The sequence below is a fragment of the Sebastes fasciatus genome, chromosome 9 (assembly GCF_043250625.1).
Source record: "Sebastes fasciatus isolate fSebFas1 chromosome 9, fSebFas1.pri, whole genome shotgun sequence".
Lineage (NCBI taxonomy): Eukaryota > Metazoa > Chordata > Actinopteri > Perciformes > Sebastidae > Sebastes > Sebastes fasciatus.
In genome coordinates, this window is record NC_133803.1 from 29,585,783 (window position 1) to 29,611,345 (window position 25,563).

At 41.6% G+C, this 25,563-nt stretch overlaps 2 long non-coding RNA genes across 2 annotated transcripts in view; both read right to left on the reverse strand.

The window, feature by feature from the left end:
- Positions 1-14,775, reverse strand: part of LOC141773526 (uncharacterized) — a 36,616-nt gene extending 21,841 nt beyond the window's left edge. The window contains exons 1-2 of the long non-coding RNA XR_012595149.1: positions 14,638-14,775; positions 13,784-13,859 (exon numbers count right to left, since the gene is read on the reverse strand). This is a non-coding gene — a long non-coding RNA (uncharacterized LOC141773526). The remainder of the gene's footprint in view (positions 1-13,783; positions 13,860-14,637) is intronic.
- Positions 14,776-16,983: 2,208 nt separating this feature from the next.
- Positions 16,984-25,563, reverse strand: part of LOC141773527 (uncharacterized) — a 30,899-nt gene continuing 22,319 nt past the window's right edge. The window contains exon 3 of the long non-coding RNA XR_012595150.1: positions 16,984-17,250. This is a non-coding gene — a long non-coding RNA (uncharacterized LOC141773527). The remainder of the gene's footprint in view (positions 17,251-25,563) is intronic.

The window sequence follows — 25,563 nt, forward strand, 5'->3', positions numbered from 1 at the left end:
AAAATATTCACTTTAATATGACATAAAACAGAGAAAAGCAGGTCATCTCCACATTTTTTGCATGAAAAATTACTTTAACGATTAATCAATTATAAAAACAGTGGACGTTTATTTTTTGTAATCGATCTATCGCTGCATCTCTAATATTTCGTAGAGCCTCTTAACAAGTGAAACTACATGCAAACCAAGACTATAAAGCTCCTCTGTAAGTAGCTACACTGATAGTGTAATATTGGACTATATTTAGATGGTTTGTTGACAGAACTGTAGGTCTTTTTCCCAAGTTAGAGATAATGGAGCTGTCAGAAATTCCCAAAATCACCAAAGGAATACCGGAATTACAACTAGGTGGCTGACGTGAACACATTCTCCCACTTGGCTGCTCGTATTTACTGTTTGTATGATATGACACGATCACAGCATGTGTTCCATAGCATTAGATTTAATGCTGCTTGTGGAACTAAACAACATAGCTTCAGAAAATACCAAACAGCCGATAGCATGAAGGGTTTCAAAAGTAAAGGAGGGTTAGTAAAATACGTTTTTTTTTTTTTAAATCAATTCAAATTGAAACCCCATTGCACACCTAAAAAGAAATGTGATTATGTCCTCTAAAATTGTAAAGAGAGCGCTGGATCCTGATCAAATATATTACTAATTATTATGTTTCCAGCAGAGATACACATGCTACATCTAAAGCTCTCACTGGTGCATTCATTTAGAACGACAAAGTATATGTAGCTGAAGTTTGTCCCATTGCTTCTGTGTTTGTGTGTGTTTTCACTGTGAGTGCTCTGCTGTGGAGTGTGTGTACAGGCAGACAAACACAAGCCCAGCGGGTCCTATTTTATTCATGGTGGGTAATCCCTGCTCAGCACCTCCTTAATCTGCTGCCATGCAGTGTTTGCCCAGAGTTCAGCCCCTCTCTCCACCTCCTACGTACCCGCTCACCATTTCTCTGACTTTCACTTGGACTCTCAGGCTGAGAAGTCCAATTCTCGTTTCTCCCCTTGTGTGTGAAAGAGATCTGATGGTTGTAGTGGGGATGAATTCTCTGAGGTCTTACCTATCCATGGAGACCAAGATCATGCATATAGAACCTGGTAGTTGTGGAGCTATTCTTGATTTATTTTGGGTATGTCTGTCTAGGCGAACCACACCTTCCATCACCCAAGAGGGCTTAAGAGGTTAAAAGCTCTCAATTTGCAATAATGTAAAGTAGATCAATGCAGTAAATGCTTGGCACTGCTAAAGATGAATCAATGTTAAAATCATTGTCAAATAGTTTTCTTTTGATCAACTATTCTTCAATTATTAGACTAATAATGTCAGCACTCTTTAGTCAGCATTGGCACGAACAGCGATGAGTCACACGAATGAGAAGAAAGACAAATAGCCAACGTGATGCCTGAATTCACTCAGAACTGGAGGGAAACAAACTTTTACTGTACAAAACAAGCAAAGAAGAAGTCAAGGAACATAAAACAGATGTGATGTCTTTAGTTAATCCGCACGCATGTCTGTTCAACATTGGTGTCGGTTTGTATTACTATTGGATGTGGCTTCTGTGCTCGAGTGCATTTGAACAGTGATCCAAAACTATCAGAAGAGGAGAGAGCGTTATAAGAAAAGAGCATGAAGGCTGGAGGTCTGCAGCGCTGGCTTTTATTCTCCCCTCTGTCTCTCAACCACACTTTTTCCTTTCTCTCATCTCTCTAGGCACCAGTCTTCAGTTATTATCCCCCTCTCACACACACACACATGCACACACACACACACACACACACACACACACACACACACACACACACACACACACACACGCACACACGCACAGGGGACCTCGGTGGCCCTTCTCAGCTGGTACAGAGCCCCATATGCTCTAACTCCTGTTGTTATTGTTGTTGTTTGGCTCCCCGGCTCATTTGACGTGTGGACCCATGACAGTGTCCAGGACCCCTTCCAAGTCCTGTCTGCTGCCCCGAGTGTGTGCTTGTGAGTGCATGTGTGTGTGTGCGTGTATATGTGTGTATATCAGTGAGCCTGTGTAATACAGTACAATGATGTGATGCAATATTTAATGCAAGTGTTTGCATATGTGTTTGTCTATTTTTTGTGTGAACAGGTGTGTGTAGAGGTAAAAGTGTATGTCAGGGGTAGGGATGTCACAATACCAGACATTTAGTAGTTGATACCAATACCAGTGAAATTCTACCTTTCAGGGTAAAAAACAAAAGTAAAACATAAATCCCATGTACTTCAACATCCACTCCTTTATTACTGTTTGCATCCTGGTTTTTGTTATGAAGTTAAACGCGTTATAATTCCCTCTGTTATCTATTTTATATTGCTGCGAAAACATCTGCAAACAACTGGATTTATTCAAGTTTCTAATGAAAAAATGAATTCTACAATATTACATTTGATCACATCATAATAACGTTTTACCTTCGCCCATTATTAATTTTTACTGAATAGAGCCTGAATGCATCATAATGTAAATCAATGGCACCTCCCATTAACAAGCTCTTCAACACGGATTTGCCTGTTCTCATTCCCAGGGCGTTAAATACCAAGGCTTTGTCGTGGCCGTCGGCGTTCAGTACTGCCGCACAAGGGACCCTTTGGCGGCGGTATGAAACGCACTGGATGTTCCATCAACTATAATGTAAACCCATCCACAGCAACAGCAAACGCTGCAAACGAGAAAGTGCACCAAGAGTGTGGTGAAGTAGTTTAAAGAGTGAAAGACACACATCGGGCGGGCAGGTCAAACAAACACAAGGCAATCATCCAGGAGACCGCTGTTTGTGTCCAATCAGCTGTTCGTTCATGTGTCTTTTTCACTGTACAAACATAGCAGTTTTAAGCCCAACCATGTTCTTTCCTAAACCTAACAATAGTGGTCTTGTTGCCTAATCCTAAAGTGACACCCAAGGGGCGTGACAAAGCGAAGGTATGTGACGAGTTGAGATGAGAACGTGTTGCCTGGACGCGTCAATAGTGAGTTTACTACCTCCCAAACCCATTTTATATCGTCCCCAGGATGACCGGACACAGTTAGTCTCTATCCCTGACGGTACCTGCAGTACTGCAGAAAACGAGTAAACCATTAGTAGTAAATTAGTAAATGTAGTTAATTTTGTGTGTTTGCTGTTGAACTTCTATCTGTCTGAGGACCTCATGTTAGACCTTCAGTGTGAGGACATTTGTGCAAAGTGAGCATATTTCGGTTTTCACCTCTTCAAAGGGCTGTTTGAGGGTTAAAACTTGGTTTTAGGGTTAAAGTTGGAATTAGGTTAAGGTTATGGTTAGGCGGGAATGCAGTGTCAGTGAAGGTTCTCACAACTGTGTGTCTATGTGAGAAATCATCTCTTATAAAAAGTATTCACACAGCCCAATTTGGATGGGAAGCCACCCACGTTGCCACCACTCTCTCTCTCACACACACACACACACATATGCAGGCACATAGAGTATGTTATAAAAAAAGTAATATTTTAAATTATCTACTTTCCCATTTTTGTCAGGTACCAATTATACTTTTCACATTGTTATTTTCCAAAACAGTCATGTGTTTGATTAATGTTTTGGCACCATATGCTATAACAACTGGGATAAAATGAACGTGAAACCTGAATATGATACACACAATGTGATTTTAGTGAAGACATGCAAAATCTTAACTTTGTTTCAGTCTGTTTCAGTTCAGTTTCAACAATAATATCCAGAACTTTAAATAGGCTAAAGGGTGTCACCAAAATATGACCTAACAAATAATTAGTGCTACTGTTTGGTATTCTTCTGCATGTGAATATGGGATAGGGTGGGTCTGTACTGTGTTACATGTGATTTTTGGCCATCTGTCCACTGAGCCCGCCGCCCACATTGCCTCTCCACGTTCTGATGATCTACAAGGACACATTATCTCCACTTAGCCCTTCGCCACTTGGCAACTGCAAGAACCAAAACAACCAGTCTTTATATAAAAAAATACACTTCAAGCCACAGCTCTTATTGCCTTTGGACCATGAGGCAACACTCTCACACTGGTTATGCCGAGCTGCGCCCTACCCAAGACCTGCTCCTCTAAAAGTCTTTTTTTTCACTGCTGTAGAAATGTGTTCAGGGAGACATTCATCAGCGAGCTGCCGGCCACTGGAAACCAAATTGGTTGCCATTTTACAGGCCAGTTCAGGGAAATAGGGAAAAGGAACTTCACTGTAAAAGTCTGTCTCCTAAAAGTTACGTTCCCATACAACTAAACTGCGTTCTCAATTATATTTCGTGGGAAACTCATTTTCTCCCAGACTACAGTCGCATTTTTAAACCAACCGTTCTCACTCCCAACTCGTCAAATATCAGGCGATTGGGCAGCGTCCCTCTGCATCGGAAACCGATGCAAGGAGGCATCATTTAGCAACAGTATGTGACGAACAGGGCTTTTAACTAACCCTGATGTAAACCCACCCACTGTTTGTGTCCGGTGTAAAACAAAAAAAGAACGTTGACTTATTTTGTCACATGAGTCGTTAGACAGTGAATTTGACGTCCACCATGACCGTTTTCTAACCCTACCTAAGTGGTTGTTTTACCTAAACCTAACTTCCTGTGACGTTTATTTTGAAAGGACACTATGTACGTAATGAGCGTATATTGACACGTCGTGCGTTGGTCTCCGATGCCGAGGGGCACTGACCAAGCGTCGGTATTTGACGAGTTGGGAGTGAGAATGTGTTGTTTAAACGTGAGGTTAAAGCTGTGACTTGAAACAAAATAAAACAAAAATGCAACAAAACTACTTGGTGAGGTTTAGTAAAACATCATGGTTTGGCTTTATCTGGGAGAAAATACGTTTCCCTCTGAATGTAATTGACAATGCCAGCTCGGTCGCACTAAATGGCGTATTGACTGCAATGTAAAGGCATGCCCAAAATATGCCACACTCAGAGCTAGTAATAGGATAAAAAGGGAAGAAAGTGTCTGTTCATGGTGGGTTGGAGGGTTTCTCGTGTCCCAAAGTGTTGTTGAGTTATTTTGAAGTTACGTTAGTGACGAGTGTTTGTGATGTGTTTTCCGTACTTCTGTTTTTTCCGTATTTATTTTAAGCCCAACCATGATGTTTTCCTAAATCTAATTAAGTGGTTTTGTTGCCTAAACCTAAACTGCGGCCATTACAGTATGCGTAAATGACGCTCAAAAGAGGCGTACAAATGACACGCGAAAAGGCTAAAATGCGCTCTCATCACATCTGGAATGTCCTTGTAATGTTCAATTTTATACGCCTACTCATGAGATCGGGTTGGACGTTGCAGTTTTGTTGTATGGGAACATTATTTTTAGGAAACAGGGCTGCACTGTAAGAGAATGACATTTACATGTATATTTACATTTATTCACAGCTGTTGTCGAATGAAAGCAACCCCGAGCGACTGAGCGGGAAGACTAGAAAGGTCAGAGCCTGATGCACACATTAAGGCTTTACGAGCTTAGCTTCAGTGTTAGCTTTATCTACAGTCAGACAGGTTTGAGCTTCTACCATTCGTTTTGGAAATAGGAGAATGTGTGTGTGACTCTGACACCTTGCTTCTTTAAACACAACCTTTGTATTGATTCTAGATGTGTGAGTCGTTGCAAAACTAAACCTTCAATTTCAAGCCCCTAACAGTTGTTTATCTTCTCTTTAACATGCAAGGAAATATTGAATATAAATACAGTATATGTAGGAAGATACAGCACAGATGGAGAGATTTGTTTTACATGCGCGCTGTCTGTTATTTTGTATAGGTGTCAGTTTTTCTAATTTTGCTGCTTCTCTCCTCATATTAATTTACATCTCGTATAAAGACGCAAACATTCAGCGTCAACCTCAAAAGACTAAAGTGACATTTCATAATCTGCTCTCAATATGCCGGCGATAAAAGCTGACTGAATGCAAAACGCCTGTTTAAGTCTGAGATGTGATGCTCATTTCCCTCATTTAATGTGTTAGATTACATAATTACTGCTTTGCTATGAAGAACTGCAGCTGTGATAGCTGCCTGTTAATTACATTATAGCTAACACGTTTTTATACATTTAAATAATTCTCCCAAATAACATATTTTATCTCCAGAGATGCACACGGCGATGATTCAAAACGCCGCTCGATAATGCAGCTGGCGAACTCCTGCTTCACCTTTTATATTTGATTTTATATTTATGAACCTCAGTGTCTCTGGTCGCTGGATGCCGAAGATACAGTTTTATTCGGTCTAATACTGAGCTTTTAATGTTAATGTGGCTGCACACCGCTTCCAACAACACACGCTGTCAATATCTGAGCAGAAAAGACTCCCGACACAATGATAAATGACACCTTCCTATTCACAAACACACACACACATATCCATGCATATAAATACTGTTCACACATCGGCTTTTACACCCACACACATATGCATATAAAACACACCTCCACCAGGTCCCCTTCGAAATTACGTTGGCCGAGTGCAGACGCTGGCCTTAGAAACCACAGCCCCCACCTCCAAACTCCCCTTCATGTCCCTCTCAGGAGCCAAAATGGCGTCCATAAATCAAGGAGCTAGATGTAATCTGCAGTGTCCAGAATGCAAGGGGCGAGGCTGCGGAGCATAATGCGACTGGTTCTCCATTGTCATTCAGACGCATGCAGCAGCACAGAGAGCCTTGCCTGCACCTGATAAGGGTCCGCTCAGAGTGAGCCATAAATCACAGACAGTGCCAACGGTTACTCCGCCGATTTCACACACTGGAGGAGAGACGGAGTGTGTGAGAGGCTGAGAGAGGGGAGGATTCAAGCACACAGAGTGTGGAGACGGCGGTTTGCAATATGAGCGGCCGCAGATGAAAATGTGAGCATAAAGAAGAAAGGGAACACTTCAGAGAGGAAGAGGAGGAGTGGAGGATGAGAGACGGTGTGGGAAGGAGGGAGCGTGAGGGAAGAGAGAAACGGGGGGAGGGAGCGAGGGAGGGGATGATAGATCTGCAATTTACTCCCCTATCTCATCTGGCAAGAAGTTTCTCCACACAAAAGGCCTGACCTTCAGGAAATAAACACCTCGCTCTCCCAGAGAGCTCTGCTGATGTCTGCGCTGCATGTCAATTCCATCAGCGGCTCTCAGGACACAACTATAAAACCAAGACACAGAGTTTTGGGGAAATAAACTCTTTTATCCAAAATAGTCCATGAAAAATAACAATTCCATGGTTTTAGTGGGTTGCCTTTTGTTCAGGTTTAGACTAATATTTTGGTTAATAAGTCAGGTTATTTAAATCAGCTGGTCAATGCCGTCATACCGGCCCAGTCGCACAGCAGTTCGTGAAATAGTCACGCAATTTAATGTATTGATTCGTGTGCATAGACACAAATTTCACATTGTTTTCGTGATGGTCAGCACAAAATCAATTCAGATGTAATCCACGTAATTGTGAACCAGGGGATATGAAGAGCGGCGAACGCCACATTTGGAAGAGGTTGGGGTGGATTAGTGGGTCAAAAAACACCAGTGTTCGTGTCCCGTGTGAAACAACAAGTCAAAGTGGATTTATTTGGCACGGAACTTCCGCACTTAAGTTACAGCACTTCCAGAGTTATTTTAACCCAAACCCAAATCTTTTTCGAAACCTAACTAAGTAGTTTTGTTTTGAAAAGAAGGACTCTCGGTCATAATTCCTATAGCCGTTAGAGGGCTTTGTCACTTAAACGTAAACCTACTGATGCGTTTTCCACACAGCTAATACATAAACACTACAGTATGTGGTCTAGTCTGCCATGAATCACTTATAAATAAACAGTACAGGCTGTGCTTCAACACATTCTGTAAAAAAAAGTCCTGATGAAGGTCAGAGCAATATATCGATATTATATCGATATCATGACATGAGACCAGATTTCGTCTTAGATTTTGGATATTGTAATATTGCATAAAAGTCTCTTTTCCTGGTTTTAAAGGCATTACAGCAAAGTGATTTTCTGAACTTACCAGACTGTTCTAGCTGTTCTATTATTTGCCTTTACCCACTTTGTCATTATATTCACATTACTGATTCTTAATGAAAAATCTCATTGGGTAAATATTTGGTAAAGCACCAATAGTCAAACATACATCTTTGCAATATTGATATTAAGGTATTTGATAAAAAAAATATTGTGATATTTGATTGTCTCCATATCGTCCAGCCGTAGATGTCGGCCTTATGCCAAATTGTTATTGTTGAATGAAGTACAGACTTTTCTAGTAAATCAGCTGTGGAGTAGTTTTGTATACTTAGTTTTCTTGTCACTTGAACATAGTTGATTAATGAAACAACAGCAAAAATGTTGTGAAAAAAAATAACTTATATATGTTATTCCATCTTTTCCATGGAGTAAAAACATAGATAAAGTCAGTTAATGATTCACTTCCCATTGAATATTATGTGATCTTTGAGATACTTTAGAGCCCTTCCTAATGAATTTTATTGGATTAAGTTGCATGAGGGAGCTCCAGCATCCCGTCATAATCAAGATGATCACTTCATCAAATACTTAAATTGATAAGCAAAGTATTTAAAGTGTGTCTTCTCTAAAAACAACAACAGTGAGCATCCCGAAGGCCACGTGAGCGAGTTTAGAATCCACCTTCCATGAACGATCATAAAACTGAAATCCTGGAGCCAAGTCAGAGAAATTCATTCAGCTGAGAGCGAACGTTCCTCTAAGAGATTCCGTTCTTTGTGTCTCATCCTAATCACTCTACCCCCATCGCTCCACCTCGAGTGGCAGCTCTCACTCTCACTGCAGCCTCTATTCAATCATCCCCTTATTCCTTATTCATATGCTAAACCCCTATAGCAGAGCCCCTTTGGCCAAGCGCACTGTGAGATAGATGTTAACATGTGTAATCCCCCATTAACGCATACGAGACAACGTATCCTCCGCGGACGCCCACTCTCCCCCTGGGATTAGCCCTCTGAGAGCGGAGGGGCTGATGGGTAATGGTTCAGAGAAGCTCCTTCTCAGTTTCAAAAGGCGTCCTCCCTCCCCTCCGCCCCTGGAGTTTGAGTCGAGATCACTGAGGGTAAGTGTGTTTGCCTGAAGGATTTAACTGATTGTGAGGAGTGATGGTATTTACAAGACATTCATTCACTTCTATCCAAAGCCCTGCAGGAGCCGTCTTGATTTGTACCGCACCAAAAAAACAACACAAAAACAGGCAAATAAGCTCAGAGTGAAAGAAAGCAGCAGTTAGCTTTGCAAGGAAATCTCCTGCTGCTAAAGCTGCACAGTGGTTGTGTAACATCTGCATCACATTTGTGCCACCTACTTGCAGTTTGTAGTGCTGTTGAATTGCACAGGTGTTTCTATTATTTTGTCCATCCATTTGTCACACCTCAGAATGAGTAGGTAGACTAACAACAACACCTGAGATTGCAGGACTGTTTATTAGACTGCATTAGTTGGGTGTACCTATAATAAACTGGCAACTACTGTTTACAAGAGTCTCTTAAGGGCAACAGCAGGGTGTGACATGCCTCATAAAACCATGCCCATCATTTTCTGTAGATTGCCAGCATCACGATGTGGGTCACTGTGTTAAGATACACCACTGTCCTATTTCTCAACCCTCTAGAACCAGCTCAGTTTCCTACTGGAGGAATGAGTTGGGAGTAACTCAAAAGTCAGTTAGACCGGCAATGAAAGCGGGGGGTAGGCAGTATATTTTTGCCATCATTGGGCAAAACATCCATAATAACCTTTCAGCATATTGTAATTCAAGTGTTCTGAGAGATAACTAGACTTCTGCTCCTCCTCATGGCTCTGTTTTCAAGCTTTAAAATATCTTAATCTTTGGCCAATCACAGGACATTTCAGAGAGAGAGAGCGTTCCTATTGGCTGTGCTCCGGCTGGTGGGCGGTGCTTGGTATTTCCTCAAGAGATCTCAAAGTGGCTGTCGGGTCACAAACTTTCTCATTTTACAGCTAAACAGTACACTACAAGACGTTTCTGAAAACATTTGAGGAGAGAAATAGGCATTACAGTAACAGAATATTGATTCATATTTGATCAGCGCTGCCTAGTTTGACCGTTTTATCAGAGTTCGCAAATGATCGACAGCCGACTCAGAGACGGCCGACTCCAGATCAGCTCCGATTGGTTGTTTTCCTCCAGTCTGTGAAATCTTGCAGATGTCATTAGGAGCACTGGAGGACACAGAGGCATATGATTTTTTTTTCAGTTTACCTGTCGCATGCACTACTGTCAGGATATAGTGACCGTTTGACCATTTCTACCCACTGCTGCTTTAACCATACCATAGTTGCACGTGCATAGATATTGCAGAAAGCAAGAATGTTTATTGTGAGGCTACAAGGAAATATATATATTTCATTATGACTATACCTGTTATGTGAAAGGTAAAATATAATAACAGATAATAATAAACTTGATTTTGTTATCTGCATTAGGAGTAAACTTTAATTGTCCTGTACACGGCAATAATGCTAAATTGTAATATCCACACTGGGACACACAACATTGGTAATGTGTTGTGGATGTCGTTACTATTCATGACTTCACCAACGTAGCGGTGTCCAAAAACCTGTTAATTGAAGCTGCCCTTTCATTGCAAGCCAAGTTCTTCACACATGAAAGAGCGCACATCTTCAGCACTCAGGAGGAGTTACGTCACGTCTGCGGAGTGAGACGCTGTTTTTAGGTTGGCCTGTCTGCGAATTGGACCTGCAAGCACACCTCATTGGGTTTCACATTATGCACCCTAATCCGGCCAGAGACTATCAAAGGAAACATTAGATGGAAGACCTTGAAAAGTTTTGCGACATTGTAGTGCGCTGCTCCTCTTGGACCGGTTTCAAAGCGCGGCCCTGTTTCTGAGAGGAGGTGCTGATACTCCTGCTGTTGTTGGGTCACTTTTGTCCTACCGAGAGGAACTTCATTATCTGTAATAGGCTGGAGAAAGTCTTTATAACATTTGTGTGCGTTCTTTAAGATCTTGTGAAAGTTTTGGATATTTGATCTTTTTCAATGACATTATAAATGATATGAAGAAAAAAGTTAATGATGACGATATTAATTTGATAATGCAGAGTAGTTCTGGTTGGGATTAGTTTAGCTGAGGTATTATCTATTAAAATAACACCAAAAAGATTTATAAAAAGTGGTAGAAAAGTGCTTGAAGCTCCAGAGGTTTTGTGGTGGAACCGCCCCTAAATGCTCCCATTCAAAATGACATCAACAAAAATATGAAAGTCTGAGGGTGTCGCTCCCTCAAACTGCCAAATTCCTTTCCTCCCTCCCTTTATCCTTCCCTTACTCTCTCTGGAAATGTGAAATTAGCTGAAACATGAGGACAATTACAAGAAGGCCTAGCATAAAGACCGGGGGACTGGGAAAATAAACTGATCACAGACCCCTGAACAAATCTGGTTTACTTTACAAAGCCTCCTCTGAACTCCTGCCAACGTTTCCCCCGTCTAGATAATTCCTCCCTGAGCAGTTTCATGTTTACACCTTGAAAATCGCTGGATGATCAAGAGGGAAGAGACACCGACGCATTCCCTTCCTTTGTTCTGCCAGAGAACGCTCGGCTGAGCATCGCACCTCAAAAGTAACATTAGAAATATCTAATTGGGTAAAAATATGCAGGTCATCCTTTTGAAGTTTTTTTTTCTCTCTGTGGTTTCTGAGCTCCCTCCCATTTACAGTAAATCTGTGGGAAAAAACACCCAGTAAGCTATCTTCTTCGGTGTCTCTTATTTAAGACTGGGACCAGGTCTTTTTTTTTTTTTTTTTTTTTTTTAGCAGCAAAGACCATTGAGGCGTTTTATAGCTTTTCTCATTACTGCATTTTCCAAACAGTGTGCGAGGGGCAGTGGTGCATGGTTGAATTATTCAGGGGTGCTGGGGATAACGGCGCACAGGGCTGATGTGTTATACTGCACTGCTGTAAGGGGTCCTGCGAGGGACATCAGAGGACTGCCATGTCTGTGAATGTAAACCGGCTTTTATAACATACTGAGAGATGGAAAAGAAACAATAAAGAGCTCCAGAGGAAAGCTTTATTTAGTGAAACAGAAGCCAGAGGAAGCAACTCGGGTCTCAGGAACGACCCGATCTGTACCTTGTTACTAGGGCCATGCATTGGAAAGAATCTGGCGACACGATACGTATCACGATACAGGGGTTACGATTCAATATATTGCGATGTATATAAAATATATTGCGATTTTTAAAAAAACTAATTTTAGGAAAACTGTCGTAGTATAGAGAACACACCGACATATGCATAAAATCTGAGTTCAAATTTTTTTTTTTACTTTTATTAAGGGGGGGATCTGCATTTGTCACAGTGCCTGTAACATCCAACATCATAGCACTACTTTGAGAGGACACATACACAAAGAGGGAGCATCTCTTTGCAAATTAAATAATGTATTGACTGAGTTAATCTTTGCATGTAAACTTTTAATAAAAAATCAATACCGTGTTTTTGAGAATCGATACAGTTTTCTTACACCCCTACTTGTGACACATTTTACAAAGAAATAGTCTAACTGAGCTTTCCATAACGCAGACGAAAGTTTCAAGACAGGTCAAGGTCTAAATAAGAGATCAATGAATGTTTGAAGGCCACTATCATACTGTAATTAGAGATGTTTTTTGGTGACCACCTGTCTTTCGTGCAGCACCAGCACTAGACTTGATTTCCCATCATGTGTACTTAAAGTATAAATATCTGGTCATCTGATTCAGTGAGCGCGTTCATGCTCCCAAGAGGACAAACCCTTTCCATTCTGAACATGATCTTTCCTGTTCCATCCTCAGGCCAAATTGCCCCCTTTGCACACAAGAAATCTTATAAAATAATAGTCAGTTTTGCTATGAATCACATACTACTGAAGGCCTTTACACATCAGGGCGTGATGAATAAATGCAAAATACTTACCTCCGAATATTATATGTCTAGGGCTTTTATTGTGAAAGGTAAGAACGGAAGGAGTGGATCTGGTCTGCGTGCCTTTGGGTTATTGTTTCATAAATAGCTTATAGGCACAACTCAACCCGTTCTGCACAACGTGATTGGTTGATGCCTTTATTCGTGGTGCGAAAGCTCCGAAAAATCAACCTTGTTCCACTGTTTCGCCACATAATATTTGCGTTCTGTGTGAAAGTGCTCATGACAAAAACAACAATTCAAAAAAGTCTATTGACGTGCAAATGAATCGTGGTAAAGGCCTTAAGGCAGCCCTGATGCCTAAACGTTCTGTTCATATACAAAAATAAACGCTTACAGTTCATATACATTGGAAACAAATGAGCTCATTCCAGAAATTTACAAAAGGCTTATTTTCTATCTGAACATAAAAACATGTAAATTCCCGAATTATAAAGAAAATGCAAAAGACAAGAAGACAATCCCGCCCTGATGACTCTTCTTTAGTCATAAAATATTACCCCAAAAACAGCAAAAAGAAAAACTTTGGGCTAGAAAATGTTCATTATACTTTTGTTGTCTTTCAAACTAACTTGTTGTGAGGTAACAGTGTTGATTCTGGCTCGTCCCTCCAGCTCGGTAATGGAACACGAATAGCCTGCAGACACGCGGCGCTTTGAGGTGTGTGAGTTGAGGTGGCAGCATATGGCTCCGGAGCACGACAGTAGCGTACAAATCCTGCAGTGTGTGTACGCCATATGTGAGTGTATTTTGTATGCTCAGTGTATATACAGCCTCAGAGCTTAATGGCTAGAACAATTACACATACCTCCTCTGATCTTGTATCACAGAAGACTTGGTTTCACTCCAGCATGATTCAATCAGCCGCGGCGTGTCTGCCGTCTCTGAAAAAGATAAATTATGCCATTACCGCTCTGAACCGGGGCACTGTGCGCTCACAAAACACTAGAGCCGCATTGGACTTTAAAGGAAATGTCACTAATTACCCGCTTTTTGTTTAGGATAATATTGTTAAGTCGTTCATCACTGCGAACGGTGCCACTGCAGCCCGAAGAATTCTGAATAGCTATGTTTTTTTTTGGGCCTCATGGCGCTATATATCCAGGTTATTTTGTCCAAGCTGCAAAATTCAACAGCTACACTGACAAAACGCTGCAATAGGAAATCTAATACACCATATAATATTATTGAGTGTTTTAACCTTACTTTCAAGACAGTAACATTTTATAGGCAGCTGTTGAGTCATTAAAATAAGATTCCAGATAACGTGTTATTTTGACATGGGTGTATGGGATTTTGTAACGACTATAACAACTTAACAGTGCCGCCCCACTGAACTCAAATCACTTTGCATTAGTGTAAAACCTGTATTGCAACATTTTACTTCCCCTCAGTGGCTATATGGAAATCTCCCCTGACCAGGACCATTTTTTTTTTTTTTCACACCCCTACTCATTTCATTTTGATGCTAGCGTGTGACGGAGGCACAGCATGACGGCGCTCACATTTCCAATAAGGTTGGCACAATGTGGCTCTGGACTATTAATATCCAACAATGCCACGGCCACAGTGGTGGCATCTGTCTTCTCGGGCCTCCCCCTTTCCCTCCACCTCTCAAACCCCCCACTCCCTCACCGCCACCGCCTGTCTCATCCTCCTCACCTCTCCTCTCCTCTCTCTTCCTCCTCCTTCATCTCGCTCAGATGGACTGCGCAGTCTTTTGCAGTACGACACACAGCTTGGTGAAAGGCAGTTGAACGGCTGCCAGCAGCCACATGCTGCTCTGGCTATTTCCATCTCTGAAGATTGAATGAACAGAAAATGCAGAATATGCGTTAAATCAGGGCAGCTGGGAATCTTCAGACTTCTCTTAAATCTTTAACAGAGGGAACAAGGCCAAAACGTCACCTGTTGTCACAAACGGATACTCATGTCAGCTAAACATATTCATTTCTGTGTTCCAGATCTTTTCATTTTGCATCTCTCTCTATCGACCATTATTGTGTTGCATCAGCTTCAGAGAGGAGCAAAACGGACGTTTATGTGTGAATGTTGCAGATTATGACTGTAATATGAATCTGGAATAGTGGCCTTCCTCCGAGCCAGCGCTTCCACACTAATGCTGTCTTACTGTAGGACACAGTTTGCATTTATTATGAGAAAATTTTTTTGGACAATTGTCCGGCTGCTCATGGCCCTCGCGTTTCATTAGTTTCACTTGCGCTTTAATTGATCTTTATTTCCCTTGATTATGATCATAATTAAACACCAGAAAGCTGTTCCAGCCATCTGCCAGGTTGGATGATGGGCACCATCAGTGTGGCTATATGGGTACAAGGCCACCATGGAGCACTCTGCCAAGACCTACGCCTGAAAATGCCCCCTTGAATGTGTTATCATAAGGTCAGCTGGATTTGAACAGCAGTGCACGATATTTTTGTGCAGAGGATTTAATGTAGAGAGTTTGAATATGTTTATTTTAGTGCGGCATACTGCTGTGACAAACCAGTCGCCAGAAAAAAATGCAAATGCATGGGATATGATGCATATTGACGTTTCTAAACAGCTTCGTTTTGCGCTTGCAGAAACGCACAATGCCACGTTAACGTTGTGAAATGATTGGTTAGGTTTAGACAACAAAACTACTTGTTTAAAGGTGCTAAATGAGATTGGGAGCATTTCTATTGCCTCCGCATGACTCTCAACATGGCGACAGCTGAGCTTTCTCTCCTGGGAGTTCAAAGGTAAATTCAAAAGTTTAACATAAAAATGCTATTGCAGTGTACTTATTATTTTGTTATTTTCACTCTTTTAAAGTCGCCAGAATGCAGGAAACAAAGTCTCTGAAACTCACATTTTTCAATTTTCTTTCCTCCTCCAGACCCCCCACCATGGTTTTAAAATCCTACCTTTTTTTTTAAGGTCTCAAGGTTGGCAAATATGTGTAGTTAAGCCTCCACAATGCTTAATAATTACCGTTATTTTCACAGTTTATTGTCTTTGAACAAAATCAGTTTCATTTCCTCATGATGTGAACCGACATCTTCACCAGAACTCCCGTCTTTATGCTTCTAAGCGCCTGCTTGCTTATCTGATTTCTAAAGGCCTTGCAACATGGACTTAAGCATATTTATCTAAAATCCCTAAAGAAGACTTCATTACTGGGCAGAATTAGCGCCATCAACTCTTGACCTCTTTAATTGAATAAGTTGAGGTAGTCGGAGCCCAAGGTTAGGTGAGCCTAATTTGTAAAACGGGGCCACACTGCCAACATGTGGCTTGGATAGAGCTGATTTGGTCGACTTTACCCCCCTGAAAGCATAAACAACCGATCCTCGCTGATTTCTCCGCAGTGTGGATGAATATGGGATCTGATAAGAGCAGGTCATGTGACCTACACTAACAGGATGTACCAGCAATTTAAACTCCTTTTCTTCAACCATCCAGAGCAACTGATGAAAAATCCTTCTAAGATATCAATAGTCATCCAGTCAAAAGGCCATATTCTCATGATGAAAAAGGACGCCATTAAAAACATCTACTTTACATTTTGATTTTCTTCGGATTATGTCCTCGCATTGGATTTATACTCATTCCGATTTTTATTGTCCGGGCTCCACGCAGCTCAAATCGAGTTATGAACTTAATCAATCTGTGCTCTCCTGCATTGACTGTTTTATGATTGGTCGAGGTCGCCAGGTTTTATTGACCCGATAACCTTAGATGAAAATGGCTGTGTGTATTTGACTAGGAGCGGGAGAAATGGGCAGAGCCGCACCAATCCGTCTCCTCTCGGTAGCGCCTACTAGTTAAACGCATCATAAATGAGAGCTGACGTGAACTAATTTCTTCCGGTGCGTTCTCTGATCCCTTCACTATCGCTGGCTGACGGTGAAGAGCAGTCCATAAAGACAGTCATATAGGATAGCCGGTGTGTAAATCTGGGCCGGGGTGAGGAGGCAGACCCTCCATGAAGAGTGATGGATGAGGTGGGAATCTTACCCTTTCTCTCTCTCTCTTCCTCCCCATCTCTGCGGCCTATTCCATCTCCTTCCACTGGGATGAGGAGAGACATGCCTGCATTCCTGACCTCCGTAAGGCAACAAGGCACTGTTGCTACAGCTGCATGCTGAGCAGGCCCTCGCCCTTTGGGAGCAGGCACGGCGCTGCAGCAGGTTTGGGGAGTTTCTGTCTCGGCCAACAGATCACTGAGCGGCGGCTTCATTCGGTGAATTGTAGAGGTGAAGAGGTGGAGGTTAGGGAAGGCTTCAGCTTCTGCAAGACACAACAAATTAGTAAACAGAGCTGTCCTCGACCAAAAAAAATCTTCGTCAACTAACACTCAAACAATTTTGTCGACTAATCGATTAGTTGATTTCATCGACAGATCTGTAAAGCTGAGTTTCTCCACAAAGAATCACACAAAAGCACCACTTTAAATCTGGTGTTTACCAGAGATGTGCTCATAAGTTTATTGGAAATAAGTCATTCAGCGTGAAAAGGCATAAAAAACGACTAATCGACTAAAGAAATCTTAGTCAACTAAGAATCGACTAATCGACTACGAGGGGCCGGCCCTCGTAGAAACAGACATAAATTGCTCCACGTACAGGGTTTCATAATGTATTAAACACACATACTAAACTAGAGCCAAACTGAGGTAATAATGATGGCCAAATTAGGATCATAATCAGGCTTTAATTCTTCCATTCCATAACCAAATTTCATTTATCATAATCACAATCATTCCCCAACCTTAGTAATGCACTGTAATTCGTATATATCACACAGAATCAATACGTATAATCAAGGTAATCATGAACCAGGAAGTATAAAGAGTGACAAAGTCTGCGTAGGTAGGAGGTCGGGATGGATGGGTGGGTCAAAAAAAAAAACAGACTTTAGCCCAGGAGACCGCTGTTCGTATCCCGTGTGAGTCAGGTAACCTCCGCACTGAAGTAACACCACCACCACCACGATATTTTCCTGAACCAAGTAGTTTTGTTGCCTAAACCTGTGAAGACAGAAGTTTATTTTGAAAGACTGCATGCATTTAACGAGCAGAAATTGTCACGTGTTGCTGGACATTTGTAGGAAAATGTCTGAAAAATTAGGAATAACTTTTGGTAAGATATCATGAGAACCGTTGTATGAGAATACTTTGAACCTTAACCATACTGTTATTGCCATGCGCAGATGTTGTAGAAAGCATTAATAAAATAAAAACAAAACATTGGCATTGGATGTAGAAAAACAAGGACGTTGGGCATTATCTGGAGTTTTGAAGAATCATCTGATATGGGAAAACGTGGTGACCTCATGCTGCATTCAAAAGTGTAACTAAAGAATCCAAACAACGTGTTTCAACAGGAATTACATCAAATTAAAGAAGGTATGATACAGTTTCATAAGCAATACAGACTGAGGTGGAATATTTAGATCTGGCACTGTTACTACAGCCGCCGTGCTGTAAGAGGACAGTGAAGCCATCATACGGTATTATATGCCGCCACCGCTGTGGCCTCTTCACCATTAACACATATGGCTTTCCTTAGATCATTACTTCCATTAAGTCATTAAGCCTCGGCCTAAGCGAGGCCTGTTAGTTAGTCACATTAAAGAGTTAACACTTTCCGTCTCCGCAACCCGACGGGCTTGACACGTCTGCCGCGGCAACTGACACATCGCTCCATCCCCATAATTATGAAAATTGCTTTTAACAGGTCCACCGTTTAGTAATGGTCTCATTTCTTCCATCTCGCTCTGACGAGAGCAAACTGCAAGAAGATGTCCCCATTAACTCTTTGCACCGAGGCTAAACCTCTCCTGTGTCCATTCAGCATGGTCTGATCCGTCACCCCCCCACCACCACCACCACACACACACACACACACACACACACTTCCTCCTAATGGTCTTAATGAGCCAACCAGTGGCCTGTTCCCCTCACAGATCTTTAACATATTTTTGGAGACCTTTGATCGAACAGCTATCATTTTAGACTTTTTGGGGGGGAGTTAATGCTACATGTGAGGAGGGGAGAGGGCAATTTGGGAAGAATGAAGGATGGTGAGACGATTCGGCAGAGAATAACACGCCAAGCTTTCATCTTGCCCCCCCTCCAAAAGGCACCCAGTCCTCCATCCCTTCATCTCACCCCCTCCATCCCTTCACCACCACCACCCTCCCTCTCTGACCAAATTAAATTGAAACCAGATGGAGCAGGGCCTGGACTGTGCGTTGTGTCAGATTGTCATGGCGCATTAACCATGATTTCACATTGAGACGGTCTGCCTGGCCAGAAAAAAAAGCGACGACGAGAGACAGACAGAGGGAGAGAGAGGGAGAGAAAGATAGAGGGATAGAGAATAGCTTAGAGAGAGAGAGAGAGAGAGAGGGGACTGATGAATATGGTCCTGCTGCCAACAGATCAATCCCACTGATCGCACAGCTGGCACAGGCTGATGATATGAACGCCATATGACACGGAGACAGGCCTGCAACAGGGAGGCTCAGGATGGTGCCATACCTTTACAGATATGATTTAACATAAATCTGAATGCAAATCCAATAATCATTTCATTAACATCTGCATATCGCCCTGAAGGTAAACCCTCTTTTGGACTAAAGTTATTTTTCTTTACTTGCTCACCTTTGGCTGAGATTGTCTCAGAAATGTAGCTGCGTCACGGTTGTCAGGACTGCTTTGCTCGGGTCAACACGGGAGCAGAGATCAGATTTACAGTAGAACAGTGTTTAGAGTGCTGGTTTGGCTGGTTTTGATTTCTAACAAGTTTTGTCTAATAGGGAGGTTTTATTTTCGGTTAGATTTATTTCTTTGATTTTAACAGCCCCCACCAGACCTTTTTCTTCCTTTGTGAAAGTCTGCCTTACCTATTTTTGTTTGCACTATATAACCAAGCTCCTTATTAATAAATAATTTTATTTCACCAAACACATCTGGTTTTATGTTGCCTCCCTTTCCCTTTACGAGCCGGGTCGTAACAAGTGCATATGAATGTTGAAGGGAGAGCCAGGAAGACAGAGGACAATCTGAGCATACAGAGTTTTTCCAATAATATGCAGATTTTACAAAATTTGGAGGAAAAAATATATATAAATGTTAAGCAATTCAACTTATTTGTTTAACTTACAATAGCCATTGCATTGCATCATATAAATGAATCCTTTTTCACTGAAAGGTCACATAGAAGTCATTGAACATGTAGTCCATCCTGTACATCATTGGTATCGTATGTGTCAAATTGTGTATTTTGGTGCTGTAATTGAAACCATGTATCTGCAAATTATCAACTTAAAAGAAAAAGGTCTTGAAATAAGAAAACAGTCATGTTTTAAACTTTGGGAGAACACATTTTCTTAGATAATCTAATGAGGTATCAGGTGCCTCAGTAGGATTTTCTTTTCAACCCATAAATGAATCTTTCAGCAAGTTTAAAAAATGTTAAATTCCAAAATATGGAGATACACAATTTCCCCTAATAATTGTGTTAGATGTTAACTCCAGAGACTTAATATTACACTTACATAAAGTTGGAACACTCAATGCTCAACTCTGTCTCCTGCAAAATTACGTTTCAAACAACTAAACTCAAAATTACGTTTCTAGGGAAACATATTTTCTTCGAGTCCGAGACATCCTGATATCTTATTACTTCTGTTACTATTCCCTACTAATACATTGTATGGGTCAAGGTCCAAAAATGCTGGATCCTAAACTTCCCATCTCAATAGCTTCTTTCGCTGGACCCTTCCTGCCTGATAAAGCACGCATCTTTTAAAGCTTCAGTAGGCAGAACGTTTTTGGCATCATTGGGCAAAAAATCCATAACCTTTCAGCATATTGTAGTTCAAGTGTCCTGGGAGATAACTAGACTTCTGCACCTCCTCATGGCTCTGTTTTCAGGCGTTAAAAAAAATCTAGCCCGTGACGGGAGACTTTGACCAATCACAGGTCATTTCAGAGAGAGAGCGTTCCTATTGGCTGTGCTCCGGCTGGTGGGCGGTGCTTGGTATTTCCTCAACTGATCTCAACATGGCTGCCGAGTCACAAATGTTTTCATTTTACAGCTAAACAGTACACTACAAGATGATTCTGAAAACATTTGAGGTGAGAAATAGGCATTACAGTAACAGAATATTGATTCATATTTGATCAGCGCTGCCTAGTTTGACCGTTTGGTCGGAGTTCAGGAGTGATTGACAGCTGCTCATAGCATGCTCTGATTGGTTGTTTTCCTCCAGTCGGTGAAATTTTGCAGATGCCATTAGGATCACCGGAGGACATTTTATAAAAATAATCGTTTAAATCATATTTTTTCTCCATTTCTACCCTCTGCAGCTTTTAACTGTTGTGTGTAAACACTGCCGTCGGTTATGCCGGCTTTCCGTTCAAATCTCAAGCCCAAACCGAGATACATGGATGACATCACCGCGCCATCAAAGCTCCTCCGGGCACTGCAGACATTATACAACTGATCTTCATGCGTAGAAATTGGTGGAGGATCTCTTACCCATGGCTGAAATAGATATACACACATACTCCAATAATTCCATAGACCTCCATCCCTCACCCTTCATTGAAACATTTCCCGCCATTACTCGAAACTTCGCTTTTATTATCTTCTAACTTTCCTCAACTATTACACGGGCGTAATACTCTCTTCCACCATAGTGAAACATTCATCTTCAATCCGCCACCCAAGGATCAACGGTCCACTTAACCTCTCCAGGGATGGAATTACAAGTTTGACTTCAACCAGCCATATCATCTCATTGCAGGTGTCATTACCCCAGCTTATAATTGACAGAAGCATTAACATGTCATTAACACATAAGCTTAGACTTATATTTGAACCTTTTAATGAGGCCATCATTCAACATTAATAGATTAGTTATCATGGGTAATGACCGAGGTGTCTTTGGCTGTCCCCACAGGTCGGTGTATAGAAAACTCAGCATAATGTTTTTGGTGGTGGTGGTGGGGGGGACGTGGGGCTCCCTCAGGAAATGAGAGGGGAGGTCGTTCAGGGCAAACGTAGGGAGACAAGAGTGGGTACTGTCGTCCATACTGAGGTCTTTAGGTGAGGGAGATAATGAATGAGAGAGCCCATTCCTGTGCACAGTAGGCTAAAGAAGGTTTAATCAAAAAAAAAAGTCAGACAGTGACTGAAAGTTTTGTCCTTGTGCGGCTCCAGATCTAATCTAATGTGACACCTGCTCTGACAAAATGCTTGCTGGCATGATAGTAAGACCAGATGTCAATTATTCTAAGCTATCTTGAGTCCTTTACTCACTAAAAAAGTGGCAATTTTGAATTTATGCCACATTTGCGGAAAGGAGGCTCTACCCAAAAGTTGGCCTTATGCCCGGCGATGTTGTGTATCAAAATGAAAAATAAATTGGAACAGGTATAGATGCCAAGACACGGGCTCATATTTAATGATAGCCTGAAATATTTACCCCAATCAAGCTGCTTTCTTGAGATTGCTACTTGAAAAGTGTGAGATGCATCTTAAAGGGACAGTGTGTAGGATCTAGCGGCATCTAGTGGTGAGGTTGGAGATTGCAACCAACTGAAACTTCTCTTGTGTGCCAGGCGCGTAGCAGAACTACGGAGGCCAACGTGAAAACACAGATGGTCCTATCTAGAGCCAGTGTTTGGTTTGTCCGTTGGCGGACATGGCGGCCAGCTCCGTGAAGAGGACCCACTCCCTATATGTAGATATGAACGGCTCATTCTGAGGTAACAAAAACACAACGATTCTTATTTTCAGGTGATTATACAATAAAGAAAACATACTTCCATTTCTGCCAATAGATCCCCCCCAAGTGCTACACACTGTTTCTTTAAGTCCTTACACACATACAGTATGTTGAAGAAACCCTAGTTTAGATATTCCAAACTAGAGCTGCAATGATTTATCGCTTAGTTGCCATCTATTAAATTAATCGGTTTGAGTATTTCTCTGATTCCTGCTTCCTAAATGTGAATATTTTCTACTTTCTTTACTCCTCTATGACAGTAAACTGAATGTCTTTGAGTTGTGGACAAAACAAGACATTTGAGGACGTCATCTTGGGCTTTGGGAAACACTGACATTGTTCACCATTTTATGAAATGTTATAGACCAAACAACTAATCGATTAATCAAAACAACAATAAACAAATTAACCGACAATGAAAATAATTGCTATTTGCAGCCCTATCCCAAACCTTCCCCTCTGTACATGTTAAAAAGCCAGTTTGGGATCTACTTCAGGGTTATAGGTTGTACATTTTTCATGTAATACCTAAGAAATATGAGTTTGAAAGACGTCGCCAATATTTTATTTTCTCACATTCTGGATGTAAAATCACTCGGATGCCCTTGAAATGTGCGTTTGTATTGTATTAGAAGTTTCCAGCTATTAGCTTATTTGCTCTCTAACCCTGAATCTACAAACACACCTACAACCCGCCGTGCCACATACTAATCACACTGAGCCAGAGTCCGTCCTTGTTTATATCAGGCCTTGAATTAAAGAGTACAATTAATCTCCCAGAATGCCTCCTCTCACCTCAGCCGCCGCGGCCCATGATTGATTAAAGCTGGCTCTGACGTGGCAGTGGCTGAACCTGGCTAGAGTTTCACCTCAACAGGAGAATGGCTCGGTCCTTTCAGTGTCGGACTCGTGGCACGTGGGGCCTTTGAGACACCACAAACCCCCCACCTCCTCCCCAGACTTCTCTGATGTGAAAAGCAGGTAGCCCCATAACCTCCCAGCCGACTCTTCGGCCTCCTGTCTTTCCTCCTTCACTCCCATTTCTCGGTCCTAACGGACTTGGTGATGGATTGTATTTTGCTCCTCAGAAACACATTGTTTTCTTTAGCACAGCAGGGTATTCTATTTGCAAAGGTCTGGCCGGTGAAATATTGTGGATATCTATCACTGCAGAGGTGCCTCTGGTAAGCGTGTTTCTTCCTGTAAGAGGAGGAGCAGTTGTGAGCAATGGATAGCTGTCCGGTCCCTGCAGAGCTCCATATTGATACAAGGCTCAAAAAACTACTGCCAATACCAGGATACTAAAGCTGTCTGTGTGAAGACAAACCTTGGTCCAACATATTTAAATTAGGGACTGTCAATCGATTAAAATATTTCGCATGATTGTCCATAGTTAATCATGACTAATCGCAAATTAATCTCAAATTTTTCATCTGTTCAAAATGTACCTTAAATGGGAAATTTGTCAAGTAGTGGGCAAATATGCTTACTTTATGTAAACATATGTATTTAATTATTTTTGGAGATGAATTACAAACACAAACAATGACAGATATTGTCCAGAAACCCTCACAGGTACAACATTTAGCATAAAAAAATATGCTCAAATCATAACATGGCAAACTGCAGCCCAACAGGCAACAACAGCTGTCAGTGTGTCAGTGTGCTGACTTGACTATGACTTGTCCCAAACAGCATGTGATTATCATAAAGTGGGCATGTCTGTAAAGGGGAGACTCGTGGGTACCCATAGAACCCATTTACATTCACATATCTGGAGGTCAGAGGTCAGGGAACCCCTTTGAAAATGGTCATTCCAGTTTTTCCTCGCCAAAATTTAGCGTAAATTTGCAGCGCTATTGTGCCTCCTTCTCAACCCCAATGGTATCATTAGATTTTCTAGTTTCATATGATGCCAGTATCTTCACTCTAGTTTTAAAACTGAGCCTGCTACAAAAAAGCAAGTTGTGTTAATGTGTTATAGAAATTAGTGGCGCTAAAACAAATTTGCGTTAATGTGTTATTATCATGTTAACTTTGACATCCCTAAATTTACTAAATCAGAGGGAAATTATCAATCAAATGACCCAGCACAAATTGAATTTATAATATGTCTTTGTGAATAAAAAGGGATTGTTGGAAATAATGGAAAAAAGACAAAAGTGCTGAAAAAGGGAAAGTTTATCCAAAGCAGTTGGAGCATAGAGGCAGAAACCACAGACTCCTTTTCTTCAGAAGAACCAGTGGACCAGACCACTGACCAAAACAAGAGGAGCTTATTGTTTACAGGAGAAAAGTTGCAATTACTTTGTCCAGTCGTGCATTTCACATTATTGTAGGACAAGGCTTCAAGTTGGAATCAATCATTATCAGTTAATCAAGAGGCAACAGAGAGAAACTCATTCTGTGTTTCAGCACCAAGTCCGCTGTAACGTAAGCTCCTTTGTGTTTCTCTCAAGTTACGATATCACAATTACCCAAATGGATGCTTTCCAAAGAGGGATTACTCCTTTTAGCACCTCCATGTGAAAGTCAAACACTGACGGCGTTTTCGGAGACAGCGACAGATGACAACCTTGAACCCGTGAGCGTCCGTCGGGCAGTCCGTTGAAACGGTTTGAAAAGGGCCCGCCTCATGGCATTTCCACCGCTGGCATTCACCTCAGGAGAGACTGAATACATATACAGAGGTCCTGATATGTTTTACATGCTGTCCTCCGAGGGGAACCGGGGGGTATTTGTAACGCAGCTATTTCAACAGAGCGATGATGTACGCACCCCAGCCTTGTTGAAATAGATTGG